This window comes from Protopterus annectens, chromosome 7.part0 (assembly GCF_019279795.1).
Source record: "Protopterus annectens isolate FY-2018-M chromosome 7.part0, PAN1.0, whole genome shotgun sequence".
In the NCBI taxonomy this organism is placed as follows: Eukaryota; Metazoa; Chordata; order Ceratodontiformes; family Protopteridae; genus Protopterus; species Protopterus annectens.
The window spans coordinates 1,430,331,923-1,430,346,970 of record NC_056739.1 but is presented as its reverse complement, the minus strand read 5'-3'; the positions used below and the strand labels follow the sequence as shown (position 1 = coordinate 1,430,346,970).

The 15,048-nt window shown below is 35.6% G+C and overlaps 1 protein-coding gene across 13 annotated transcripts in view; it reads right to left on the bottom strand.

The window, feature by feature from the left end:
• The window catches only part of CHL1 (cell adhesion molecule L1 like), a 1,311,467-nt gene that overhangs the window by 1,293,413 nt on the left and 3,006 nt on the right, over positions 1 to 15,048 (bottom strand). Inside the window, exon 1 of one of the 13 annotated variants that reach the window (XM_044077999.1) lies at positions 3,229 to 3,350. The exons of 11 other annotated variants lie outside the window; for them this stretch is intronic. The gene's annotated coding sequence lies outside the window, so the exon portion shown is untranslated. Of the gene's footprint in view, positions 1 to 3,228; positions 3,351 to 15,048 lie in introns of those variants that run through there. One more of the 13 variants, XM_044077997.1, reaches the window with a different exon arrangement.

Genomic DNA, 15,048 nt, shown 5'->3' with positions numbered 1-15,048 from the left:
AAGTAAGTACAACACAACAATTTTAAAGAACCCATTCTTTAAGTGCAATGATGCCCTACAGGCTGTGTGTTAATGTGTAACAACCCTGGGCGGGTGATAATTACACATTAACAGACACCCTGTTAAGCATTATTGCTTGCTTATTATGCGTGAGCAATGGCCGGTGGCTGGAAAATTGTTTTACATGAAACCGGTCCATGGTGCAAAAAAGGCTGGAGGCACTGATCTATGACATGCCCATCTGCCCACTATTTATAATTTGGAGTTGTTCTCAAATTTTCATCTTTAGGCTCACATTAGATGTATGATCCATCATTATTGTCACTAGTTTTTAACCTACATGATGCTAATCAGTACACATTAGTTTTCCAGCTATTTTCCATTAAGTTGCAACGTCAAACATATTGAGTCCACTAATAATTTATGCAATTGTCAGTATGTAAGATAAGCTGCTTTCTGGAGTAGAATAAGCCTGCCCTGCAGAACTGTCTCCAAAAATTTGTAGAGCAAAAGCCATCTGTATACCTCACTTCCTCGATATTCCATTATCTTAGAGGTTTACTACTGCTTCTATGCAGTCATATGACACCAGTTCATTTTTCATACCTAAACTATGACACAACAACCAAATGTACTTGTCTTCAATGCATTTTCTGTTGAGAAATGCTGGACTTGTACTTTGTATAACACTTTATATGATGTAGAATAGTGCTGCTGGCATATATGCTGTTTTTCATAAAATAAACCCTTAGTATGTTATGCTTCCCACTATGAAGTATGACCCCACATACCATGACTTTACTCTTTAGCTAGAAAGATGTTTTAGTATAGAACAACTTTACTTCTTTGACAAAGAGTATATAACTTATGAGTTAATGGCATGTCACTTGTTTGGTCTATGTCAGATGATTGACTTTTTGGAAAATCAAAAAAATGTTGAAGTGACCATAACATCGAGTTTACAAGAACTGGAACATAAAAAAAAAAAAGAAAAGCACAAAACTCTACCTATTTTATGCTTTTTCAGGGAGGCAAGCCCCCTTCTACCCCCATGCAGGGGCTGCTCACCTCACATCTTCTGCAAATTATATATACTAACTCCAAGATTGCACTACAGCGAATTTCTGAAAACTCGATCAGCTGATAGGGACTCCCAGTTCTTGACCTTGCAATACATATTGTTTTATTTTGCTCAGAAGAGCTATATCTGTAGTGCTGCACGTTTAAGAGAATAAGGAGAATGAAAAGTGAAGGTCAGGCAGATAATATAAAAATAATGAATATGACAAGTATCAGGCGTAAATAGAAAATACAAATACATCGTCATCCCCTTTAGTAAAAACTCTGTACCCATGAGCTACCAGATAGGTGGTAGTCTACTTAACACCGAAAGTGTGATAAGAGACCTTGGGACACAGGTGGACAGAAGTCTCTCCTTTGATAATCACATCGCCACAGTAGTCAGAAAATCCTTCTATGTGGCACACCTCATCACAAAAGGTTTCTCATGCAGGAAAAAAGAGATCATTGTTCCCCTCTACTCGTCACTCATTAGACCCATTAAAGAGTACAATGCCCTTTTTAGTATGTACCTCACAAGACATCTACAACAACTGGAAAGGCCGCAGAAATACCTCACAAAGAGAAGTACTGGCCCTCAAACAGATACTCTACGCAGACTGTCTCAAAAAACTCCATCTTTACTCCATCGAAACCCAGAGCTGTTGGACATGCTCCACTTAAAGAAATCCCAATCCCTCCGAAGTACACGCTCTATGGACCTAAACCTTGTCACCACAATAAACTGAAGAGGCTGGAGGGATAGATTCCTGTCCCAGAGACTTCCCATACTCTGGAACAAACTACCTATCTATACCAAGCAAAGCTCTTCATTAGCACTATTCAAGAAAAATCTTGATGATTGGATGGGAAATAGGAAATTCACCCCGGGGATCACCTCTGTGGTTCTGCTGGACAGGGGCACAGGAAAATAATTTTCTTGGGTGGCAAAAGCCAGGGTGCCTTTTCGGGTAGGTTTATATAGGCCCTAGGGCCAGTAGCCTAGTACCTACCTATGAACCTATGCATATAAATAAGCAAGGTAAGTAGCATGTCGTTCCTGCAATATCATTCCCAAATTCTCCACTCCCTGTACAAACTCTTAAAGGCAGTCATTGTCTCCCAGTCTAAAATTGATTCTTCTCTCTTTCATCAACATAATAAACATTTTGAATCTCACTGCCTCTCTCATTCTCATTCACTCTCTGTCTCTGTCTCTCTTTTCCTCTACCTCTCTATCTACGAAAAGGCCCAACAAACATCTGTATTCCTTTAAATGGATTTTTGATACAGAATTCTAAAGAACCAGAAAATGACACTGGAACAACACTGAAATCTAAGCTGAGGCACTTGAAAATATAGTCTAGCTTTCATGAGCAGGAAGATGTGTGCTGTGTATTTTGCAGAAAGACTTCTGAATATCTGCCATTGTCATATACTGCAGTTTTCTTTCCAAGTGTTGCTCTGCTAAACTTGCACGTCATATCTGTATATGACATTTCATTATTAACAATGTTTATGCATATAACTGCATTCAAATATCAATAACATAACCGATGCAAAGTATTTTTTTACATCATTTCCCCCGTGTTTCAGACTTCATTTTTCAGTTCAAAGAACTGCAAATGCGATACATGAAGCTGTGTCTGCAGTATAACACAACGGCTATTTAGCAATGCAGCACAGTGGTTAGCAGCTGAATGAATGCAAATCGCCAAATATGTTTGGTACAGAGTGAATACAAACACTGGAAAGCTAGAGTCACGCGCTTTTTATAGTGTGCAGTAAATTATCATAATGTACGTTTTTAGTAGAACATTTACATTAATAAAATCATCATAAATTAGACCAATTTCTTTCTGGAATCCCTAACTTCATTACTTTGAAATAGCATCAGCAGCATTAGGTTAAGAATTGCAATCACATAATTTGTTAGTATGTTCTTCAGAGAATAGTACAGTATGACAAATGGAAAGAGCAAACAGTGTAATCATTTACAATTACACAAGAAGGACAAAAAAGCAGGCTAAGTAAAATATGTTAATTTATCAAGAAGATTTTATGGCAAAATTGCAAACAATGCAGGCAGCTTAAGTCATTTTATTAGCAATAATTGTTTAGGACAGCATTATGCAATATTAAAAAAACGAAGATGAAAGTTGTACTTACTTGTACAAACTAAAGAGCAAATAAGAACTTCCATTGTGTGACTGTATGAACTCCTCTTCTAAAGAACTCTTTAAGTAGTGAATGTATGCAAAGCTAGTGCTCTGAAAAGGGAAACATGCACACAGGTACATGCCCAAGACAGCTGCACTATGTATAGACGTGTTTATTTCAGCAAATGCCCAGCATGCCTAGAGCTAAACAAGCAAATCAAAATGCATAATGCTATAGGAATGTTAACTCTTTATGTCTTTTTCGGTGGAACTTCGGTTTATTATTATACACTTATTCAGCAGTAATAATGATGCTAACTGGGGCAGTAAAAGATGATTTTCTTCAGTGAATGACAGATTTCTCATATGTAGAGAATACTGGATAATAGCAGAATCTGAAATGCAATGTTTCAAGCCTTTGTATATGAAGTATGTTATGTAGATCCTACAACCTTTACTTCCTTGTACAGATTCTGTTACAGTGTGAAAGAAAACATCATGCCATTCTTTGGTTGCAACAAGTGCCAAATAGACATGCACTGCTAGTTAGTCGAATAGTTGGATGATGCATAGTGCTTGACATAAGTGCATAGAAAGGAGTATTACAGGTCACACCTAACTATAAAGCACAGGATGCAAGTTTAAGCAGTGCCCTGACATTAATCTGGATTGTACAAAATGCTGTCTTTCATTTTAATCTTTTACTAACTGAGACAGTTTTGTTAAGTAGAAGGGCATCTCATCAGTTAAGCAATGAGCATTACTTGGTTAAAGCCATATATTATGGCAGGTAAACATACATTAACATTTTATACAACATTTGCAGAAAATTATTTTTGTTTTTTGTTTTTTTATCAGAAACATGTTGCAGCACATTGAGAATGTACTTTCTTGTCCACCATGAGAATTGTGTATGCCAATAAGTACACACCTAATAAAAAATGTATAATAATATCATGGCTCATGAAAATGAGCATCTGAATTATGTTAAAAAAAAGAAAAATACTTGCAAGTTTTCTGCAGCAAGGTATAGCATTTTAAGATCATTCCTTGAGTCTCTAACCAAAGCAGATATGATTAACTAACCTCTGTCAGTTATGGAAATACAACAGTTTTTACTCTTCATATTTGACTGTGTTGCTGAAAGCCAGCAACAAGAAACATGAATGAGGCAATCCAATAGCCAACAGAATAATATGAGGGGGAAGCTAGGAGAGGAAGAATTAACATTAAGAATTAGTATATCTTGTAACTAGTTCACATTCTGTCAGCTTATTTTTGTATAGTACTCCTCATGTCACTTGTGTTGTTTTAGACTATAATGTATTTGTATTGTACTGTATGTGAAGCTTTTCTCCCCTGGCCTCTGCAGAAAATGGGTTCTGCAGACCCAGTCGGATGACCCCAGTAAACAAATATCAAACAAAGAAACAGACTATAGTACCAAAAACAGATTAAACATAAAAATCACTTTACTGAATCTGATGACAAAGCTAATAAATAATTGGATGTGGATCATTTTAAGATAAGTAACTTTAAGGGTACAGCACTCTAATGGGAGTCCTTTTTAAAGTGAGTCATTTACAGGGCTATTTTAGTTCTCACTTTTTTCTTTTGGCCTGGACTTTATTATTTCAAACCTACTGCTCTTCTACCATTTCTGGACTGCTGGAATAGTTGCATCTATAGCATTTTAACATTAATGTTAAGGAATTTTATTTGAAAGGAAATATGCAAAAGTGAGTACATATATATATATATATATATATATATATATATATATATATATATATACACACACACACACACACACACACACACACACACACACACACACACACACACATACGCACACTCATGCAAATGTGGGTACATATTATATATATATATATATATATATATATATATATATATATATATAAAAATATATATATATATATATATATATATACACACACACACACACACACACACATGGAATACGAAGATATGTGAATGAAAACTGTATGAAAACAATACCGGCTAGCTGGATTACGGTAATAAAGGTGCCACAGATCCTCTGTTGTTGATCACATCTACACACACACACATGGTTTGCATTCATATCCATACATTTTATCGATTTTTCTCTGCGAATCCCGTAATGCCAAATGGTCGGAATGTCGTATAAATACCGAATTCGACATTTCCGACTGCTCTGCACCCTAAAACGAGTGCTAACATGGGTCAAAAAGGGGACAGAACTTTGTGATTCGCAACACTTGCAATCCCATTTTTGAAATGTTGTCGCACTCCTTTCGGCCATATCCACTCGACTGTTCACCGGTTGACCATATGTTTGTACACCATAGATATAAACATATATATATATATATATATATATATATATATATATATATATATATATATATATATATAAATATACAGACAGATATATAAACACACATACACCTCTATCTATCTATTTAGCTATCTATGTATCTAACTATCTATAAGTAAAGGACTCTTCCTCACTGAAAATTACTAACTAGACTAAAAGACAGCAGAAGAATTACATCATGTTCGATAACTATGCGCATTAAACTTGTATTACTTCCATTGAGGAAGATGTTCTGAAAAGAAAAGGCAGTGACAGAAAAAGAGAAATTTCATTTTGCAGTGGTATAGGAACAGTGTTCCATGAATTTCAGTCAAATGGGATGGGACTGCATTAACAAAACACAATCTCACAACTTGGGATTAAAAATGTTTTGCTAAAAATAATACACTAGGCAGGAAAATAAAAACGATAGTAGTCAAGAAGTTAAAATACGTCTAAAACATCTGCAGCTGCAATAGAAAAAAAAGACCTGGTAATATCCGCTGTAGATCTTAAAAGTGAAGAGGTATACCTGTGCAGTACACGCTCCGGGCATAAGACTTTAAGGTCAGCAAATCAAAGGTCATGCTGTGACTTAACCTGTAGCATGGAATCTTAGGTACATTTTCTGGTAGAATCCCTGGACAAACCGCAATATAGTGGGACAAACATCTGAGAAGCTATATATCTGTTTTTGAAATTCTACAAATATATTAAAATGGTCATCTTTACTTGCTAGCTGTTAAATACTTAGTATGACACTTAACATCAAATGAAAATCTATAAGGGAAAAAGCTTCACTTAAATTAGATATTTCTGCCTGTTAGTTATGGTATAGTACACACTTTGAAATCATCTGTAGCATTATCACATTCTACATACTAAGCCAGTCAGCATAATCCCTTTATTGTGCCCAGTGAAGGTCACGGGGATCATCTTTTATAAAAAAAAGCAGGTGTTATAACAAGACAGATTAGAAATAACGACATTTATATAAAATAGACAATTCTGAAGCAACCGCGGTAGTGGTGCTGTGGTAGCGTTGTCGCCTCACAGCAAGACGTTGTCCCATTCGATTCTCAGCTAGAGCGTCTTCTGTGTGGAGGTATGCCTTCGTTGAAGGTTGTGCATCAGGGCTGGTAACTCAGCATGTAAAAATCCACTACCAAACATTAGCGGACCGGAGTTCCGCTGTGGCGACCCCAAACCGGGATAAGCCGAAAGACACAACAAGACAATTCTGAAGCACATACCAAGAAAGTCATCAAGAACTATACCTCTGGCAATAAGAGCTGTGGCTAAAAGGGACTATTAGCGCAGTTTGGCAAAATGAACTTCAAACATATGTTAGGCATAATGAATAAACATGTTATTATTTACTAATTTTCACATATCTGAATCACCTGTAACTACACTGAGTGCAAATCAGCACTTTCCCGTTGGAGTTACAACTGTCAGCCCATGCAGTGGTTAGCACAGACACCCAACCCATTCACTCTTTTACATACCATCTGTATATTCAAACACACAAACACACACACACACACACACACACACACACACACACACACACACACACACACACACACACACACACACACACACACACACACACACACACACACACACACACACACACACACACACACACACACACACACACACACACACACACACACACACACACACACACACACACACACACACACACACACACACACACACACACACACACACACACACACACACACACACACACACACACACACACACACACACACACACACACACACACACACACACACACACACACACACACACACACACACACACACACACACACACACACACACACACACACACACACACACACACACACACACACACACACACACACACACACACACACACACACACACACACACACACACACACACACACTCCACACACACACACACACACACACACACACACACACACACACACTCCACATACATCACACCACACACACACACACACACACACACACACACACACACACACACACACACACACACACACACAAACACAAATTCAGCCATACCTCTTACTCATTGCTAACTTACAGAATGTTCCCAACATGACTTTTTATTTTTGTCCCTGGTCTCATAAATATAGAATTTTTATAGTCAGTCAATAATGCCAGATGTTAAGAGTTTCATTCTTCTTTTATGATTATAAAGAGCATCATGATGATTTACTTATTGCTTTATTAATTTTTAACATCAGCACAAGTAACAGTTTCAGAATTCTGCCTGGTGTCATCTAGTGATTCTCCCGGCTCGGTCCCAAAGTCGTAACCCACACATATCCCATCCCTCTCAGGTGTCCATGATTTTACAGCATGCTCCCTCTTTTGCCTGTTATATATGCCTGTCCCTCATAATCATGGAACATCCCAATCATTGAATAATGCCAGACATTAAAGTTTCATACTTCGTACAGTGGAAGAAATACCCTATTAACCTAAATGAATGGTTATTGTAGATGGCAAAGGCTTCTGCTTGAGAAGCAGTTTTCTGTATCAAGGTGGTAAAGTTCAATACCCACATTTTGACCCCAATAAAACAGTTACTTTCATGTAAAGTAAGCTCCTAGTAGTAAAAGAAACAAAATTACTACGAGCATATTTAAACCAAGTTAATATTACAGTAGAAGAAAATGACAACTACAGCCAAACAATGAGAAAATGGAATTATAGATGACATGAATATGAATTTTTAAACCTACAACAGATAAAATTAACATAAATAAAATAATTAGTTAAGCTATAAAAAGAAAACATATTAGCATGATATTCATTAAACTACAAAAATTACATCACAGACAAAATTATCAGATTCTGCAAAAAAGGTTTGACTTAATCTATGACTTATAATTTACCCCTCCCCCATAACTATTATAACTCTGAGTTTTCAAAACGTCTAGGAATAATATAATCATTTTATTTTCAAATTCTATTTTCATTCTTTCAACCAGCTTGTCCTCAAAGAAAATAATATCGACAAAATAATTTAACACTATGTCCATTCTATAGCTAGAATGTGCAGGAATATAAAATTGGCATGCCCAAAAATTATTCATTTCATCTGATTAAAATGAAGCATAGTGAACATCATTCTTTTCAAATTTGCAGACTATAGTATCTAGTTTTCTTTACATAAATGAGCTTAATATTAACAATTATCAATATAATTTTACATCTTTTATTTCAAATATTAAATGAAACATTAAGTATTATGAATAATGCATACCATAATGAAAAAAAAATGCAAGTGAAATTAAGTACCTTATTCTTTATAAAGAGCAAAATAAATACATACTCTATTGAATGAACACCATACCAGAAAGTATGGACTTTAAAACAAAACTTGACAGTTGCTCTTCTGATAAATCACGTTAATTATATAAACAGCATAACTAGGATAACTGCTATACAAGGAGTCAGGACAGTTAAGATACAGAAACATGATATGATTTTTGTAGTATACGTACCTTTACTAAGAAGACAAGGAAGTCATTTCAGCTAAAATGTTGACTCATAATTATTTATAATGTTCATAACCAAGTCAGCAAACCTCTTTGTTAACATAGCATTTATCCCCCACTGAGGCATTACATAAACTGTGGTAGCTTAAATGGGTAATTATGACTTAATGTTCTTACCGTGCTGTGAACAGCCATCATATTGGGAGGGCTCACAGTGGGATAAATCTACAGGCATCTTGGTTAAGCATCACTACTGAGAGACGGACATGTTTACTGCATCACAACACACATGCTAACTATTAATAACGTAATGAGGTTTTGTGCTTAACCATAATCCAACTAAAAATCTTACTCAGAAAAAAATGTAAAAAGTATGTTTACATTTTAATGTCAGCCTGTCAGAAATAATTGTAATAAACTGCTACCATGTGCATTATCAATTAAAAATAAATGCCTCAGCAGACAGCAGATACAGTGAAGAACAGAATGAGCAACATTGATAAAAGTAGACTGAAGTGTAATTAAATTCTGGATTTTGAGCATTACTATCTAAACAGGATGGTTATAACTATATTTGAGGAATGTCATGCATTCTTATACACACATATCTATATCTATAACTATATATAATCCTGGGTAAATGATGACTGGTCTGACTTACAACAAATGGCCACAGCAGAGTCACCCACCTGCAGCTGAGGCAAATTTCTAGCCTGCTGTTGTGGCAAAGGCTGTTTGCTTAACTTTTTCTTTTTGTGGATGGAAGAAAGAACAACCATGGGAACAGCAGTTTGTTCCATGATCAAGCCAAAAATGGTGCTTATTTCCTGTAGAAGGCAAGATTGTAAATGCTGGTAAAAACTACAAGTCTTTAGAAGTCACCTTTTTCACAGAAAAAAAAAAATGTTTTTCTCTTACTTTACACAACTTTTAAACTGACAGGAAGAAACAGCACTCCTATTTAAAAGCAGAATACCATCTCATGACAGTCAGTTAAAACACAAAACTCTAGCTTTAAAATAACTTTCCTGAAAGGGAAAGTGTTAAAACGCAACTAATACATAGGAAATGGACATTCTTCTGCTATAGGGAATTTATCTACCCAGCAAAGAAACAGCACCAAGCCAAAAGTCAATCCTTGAAAGCCTTAGAGGAGAGTATTCTTCGGAGGTAGTTAAACTGTAAACGTTTTGATGGCCAAACATGTCTTTTAGTCATCCCAGCTCAAGATGCCTGACAGTTTAAGTGTATGGAAGTGCCCTGAAGCTTTGGAAGCTGGCCATCTGTTATACTGTTGTCAGGATATAACCCCATACAGTTATGGCTACTGCAACAGTGATCAATATGATTAACATATACTTTTTACAAAAAATACATGACTGTATATGAATGTGTATATGTAAAAATATTGCTATTTCTTTTTCCACACAAAATGAAAAGCTTTTATTTAAGTTCAACTAAGCAAACCTGTTTTGGACACTGTGCCACCTGTGGTTGTTGATTAGCTACACTGAGCTCAGTATAGACAGAGGGTATGCAGGTACATGCCACCAGTTGCCTGTGACATGATCCATCATATTATTATGCAGGGCTATGTGGAACTTGCAGCTTCTTTGCAAGGTCTGTGTATGATTCATTATAATTAGCTGCCACCTAAGGACCAGGGGTGAGTCCATGAAGGTGTACTTTTCCCATCTGAAAGAAAATATTACCAAGGTCAAGTACCTTATTCTATCAAGGGTCCTTACAAAGGAGATTCACATTCCTGTGTTCTCCAACTTGGATTATTGTAGTTCCATTTACTTTTGGCTTTATGAACATGACTGAGCATGACTGCAAACTGTGCAGAACTCTGTAGCCAGGCTTTTATCAGGAAGTTTTTGCTCAAGTCACATTATTAGCATTCTTTGAGTCCTGCACTGGCTGTTCATTGCTGCAAGGTCTGTGTTAAAGACTTCTTGCTAAAATTGCAATTCTTACCTCATATAGGATTTCATTTTTTTATACAAATACCTGCTGCCCTATTGCCCAGTTAGGACTCTATGACTGCTTTTTTAGGTTTGGTGCTGCTGGCTGAACTCCATACTTATCCTGAGACCTCAGGAAGGCCACCATTTGCTTAAATGACCTTGGGTTCTGGGGAATCAATGAATCAATTATCTTACCAGATATTGAGATGTGATGCCAAGGTCTTCTTCTGAACATGCTTGAAATACCATCACTTTTGTTAAAGCATAATTTATTTCTTACAACTTTTTTTTCTTTTAATTATCATAGTCTGGAATTTCAATTAATGTTTTTTTCTCTATCCACTATTCAGTTTTATGCTTAAGTTAATTTCATATCCATTTATGTTTAACCAAGTACCTAAGTTTATGTATTTATATACTGACAATAAATAAATAATAATAATTTTTACTGTGCTTCCAATATTACATATATTTTTCTGCACTATATTTTTTACAATGTGAATGTATGTTGTTAAAGAGATAATCATTCTGTCTTAGATTTTCTGGATATCGTCAAGACAGTACAGTGCACTTTTTCAGATCATACTGATATTTCAAATTCTAAAGAAGAGACAGATTTCTACTTTTAGAAAATGTAAGAGGGGAAGTCTAAAAACTGTCTTCATATGTAAGTATGATGCTCTACAGCAGCCAATTGTATTGCAGGAAAATAACCTGATAGAAAACTAGATACAGACAACTAGGTATGATGTATGATGTATTAAGCATCATATCTACACAGAATCACCTATTATTTATAGTGTCATAACTGCATCATGCATCATACTGAGCAGGGACACTGATATAGGGCAATATGGTGTATCATGTAAGTTTACAAAAACCAAAAGACATTTGATGATAGTATACTAGAGTTCTGAGGAAACACAAGTACATAATTTGTTGCAAGAAGTGTAAGGCATAACAAGCAAATGTCACATGGAAGAACAGGACAGGAAAGTACAGTTAGAAAGGGTCACGTCAGACAGGGTAATGCAACATTCCAGATTTAACATGACTAGTCCATAAAGTCACATTGGGTAAAGGATGATACATCTCAAGTCCAGAAAAATGACACTGCAAGATAGACACCCAAAGAAATTGAGATCAGCATATGGCAAATGCGAATATAATCGCAGTGTCACTATAACTGTGATCGAAGAAAAGCAATGCAGAAATAATAGGAACCACTCCCATAAACTGTTTATTTGGTGCCAATAATATGATTAAAAACACATTACACTGCATGACTGTTGTGCAGATAAAATGCATGAAGCACGCTGGCAGTGGAAAAGGTAGGATATTAATAGCTTTAAGGACATCTGTCATAGTCAGAAAATAAAACTATATTTTTGACCTTAGATAATGCAACTAAGAAAACAACAGTATATAAAATTATAGTATAAGGCAGAGAAATAACATACAGTACACAAACTGTTCAACAACCACATTGCTGAGTTAAAGACCTTTAATGAATGGAACAAAATGCAGAGGAAGGTATACATAGGAGTAAATAGTACATAGGATTATAAATGGACCATTCATCATAACTAACCAAAGACACTAAAGCACAAAAACATGATAAACAGATGAAAAACCACAAACCAGTGATCTCCAAAAAATATTTATTGCTCTTGACGTCTCAGCTACAAGCCTTCAAGGAAGATAAAAACATGAGTAACCTCCCATGTATATATTGTTTTTTTCTTAAATGTTTTTTGGAGATCACTGGTTTGTGGTTTTACATCTTGTTTTTGTGCTTTGATGGCTTTGGTTAGTGGTTCTTCATGGCCAGTGACCCTAATGTGGATTTACCCAGACTATTTTGTGATAGTTTGCCTGTTTCGCAGCAAAGAATAGGTAATAACTTTATACTACATTCAGCCCAGTTAGAGGCTGGTTCTACACATTTGGAGGCTGTTATTGGATCGGGCAGTGATCTTAATGAACCAACTACTGTTTGGCACAGATGGGAGTCGAAACAAAATGATCACTTATTTGACCCTTTTTCTGCTGTTGGGAGAAGATATACGGCATCTATGTATTCTGAAACTAACGTACTTTGTGATTCTCTTGAAAAGCTATTGTTTAAGGAAACTTCAGTGTTTCTGAATATCCAGAGTTTGTTAAAATACCAGGAACTGGATACTACACCTCAGGAATTAAGAGCTTTTAAAGATCCCTCTACCCTTTTTAACCTCCAGGATGAACTAGATATTAACGAGATATTAATTTCCACAAAAGGTCAAAAGGTGGGTGCTTGCAGCCAACAAATGTACTTTGGAGTGGATCTCTTTACCAGTGGAACGTGACAGGGTAAAACAGGGTGAGCTACAAAGAGAAATAAACTCTACCTGCAGTAATTTAATCACTCAGACTGGTCCGGAATTTTTGGATAAGGTACTGGGTGATATCAATGTTAAATTAAGAAGCTATGAAGAAGAAATCATGGCTAGAAAGAAGAAAACATTGATTCGGGACACCCGTGATAATGACAACAATAAGCCATTCTTATCTAAAACCAATCTCAAAAGAGCATCTTGTCATGTGTCCTTTGAACGAGGAAGTGGGCAGTCAGAACAATGGTCATTCTCTTCGGTTGTGTCAACGAGTGAGTCTATATTATCAGGGGAGGAAGAAAGTGTTCCTGTGAATAATAAAAAGGATTTTCCTGCACATCCACGACCACAGAATACAGAGGGCATGCAGCAGACATTTCGGAACCAAATGAATTTTGGCCAAGGGGGGTTCAATTCAAAGAAATGCCAATGTGAGGGACAATCTACTACAGCTTGGCAACAATCAAACCATAACAATCAATGACCGCAGCAATTTCAATACTCCAAGAAAGGAAAATGGTGACTGTTCTTCTTACATTGTCAACTTGTCTGGATATTCTTTAATTAATGTTGAAAAAGCAGTTCGAGAGTGTGGACTGACATTTATACCTACTGTTATTCCATGCTTTCATGATATTAAATGTGACATATATAAGTTTATAAGAAAGTTGAAATTAAAATTCTTTTTTTCATAATAAAAATGAAATGTTTTTTGATGAGGAAGTTAATGAGGAGATTGATTCTGTTTCGGGGAATGAGAGTTTTTATTCATGTGTTTCAGATGAAATAGTAAATGCTTACTACATGTTTGATACTAGCATGATAAATTCAAGCAATAAGTTTATACTAGTTGTTAATAATGAAGTTATTACATAATTTCATCAAATTTTGAATTTTTCTGCTGCACAGGAAATTGAATAGTTTTTTAAGTGCTCGGATAAAATTGTATATAATCTTAACTAAGACAGAATGGGCTGCGTTAACAAATCTAGGGGGAAACCATAACCTTATTTTCAAACCTGCTGATAAAGGCAACATGTTGGTTATCATGGATGTACCTACTTATTTGGAGATGTGTTATAACTATTTAAATGATATTAATGTATATAAAAAAGTTCACATTTCTATATATTTAGCTTCTCAAAAACAATATTTGGAACCAGTTGATAAAGGTGTTAGGTTAGGGTTTATTTCCAGGGAGGATGCTAAAAAGAAATTTAATGTAGAGCAGGCATGTATGACCTGTTTCTACTGTTTACCTAAAATAGATAAAAATTTAGAACATCCCCCTGGATGCCCGATAATTTCAGGGAAGCAATATTTCCTATATAATTTAAGATGTATGTTACATCATTTATTGTTGCCTTATGTTCTGTCATTACCTGCTTATGTCAAAGATGTATTTGATTTTTCTGGACAGGATTAAGAATATTCCATTGAATGAAAACATGTATTGGGTTACTATGGATGTTAGCAGCCTCTATACTAATATTACACACTCTTTTGGTATGGAGGCTGTTAGTTTCTTTTCTGGGAGAATATCCTCCCACTGAATATATTCTGGAATTGTTGTATTTTTGTTTGTCTAATATTTTTTT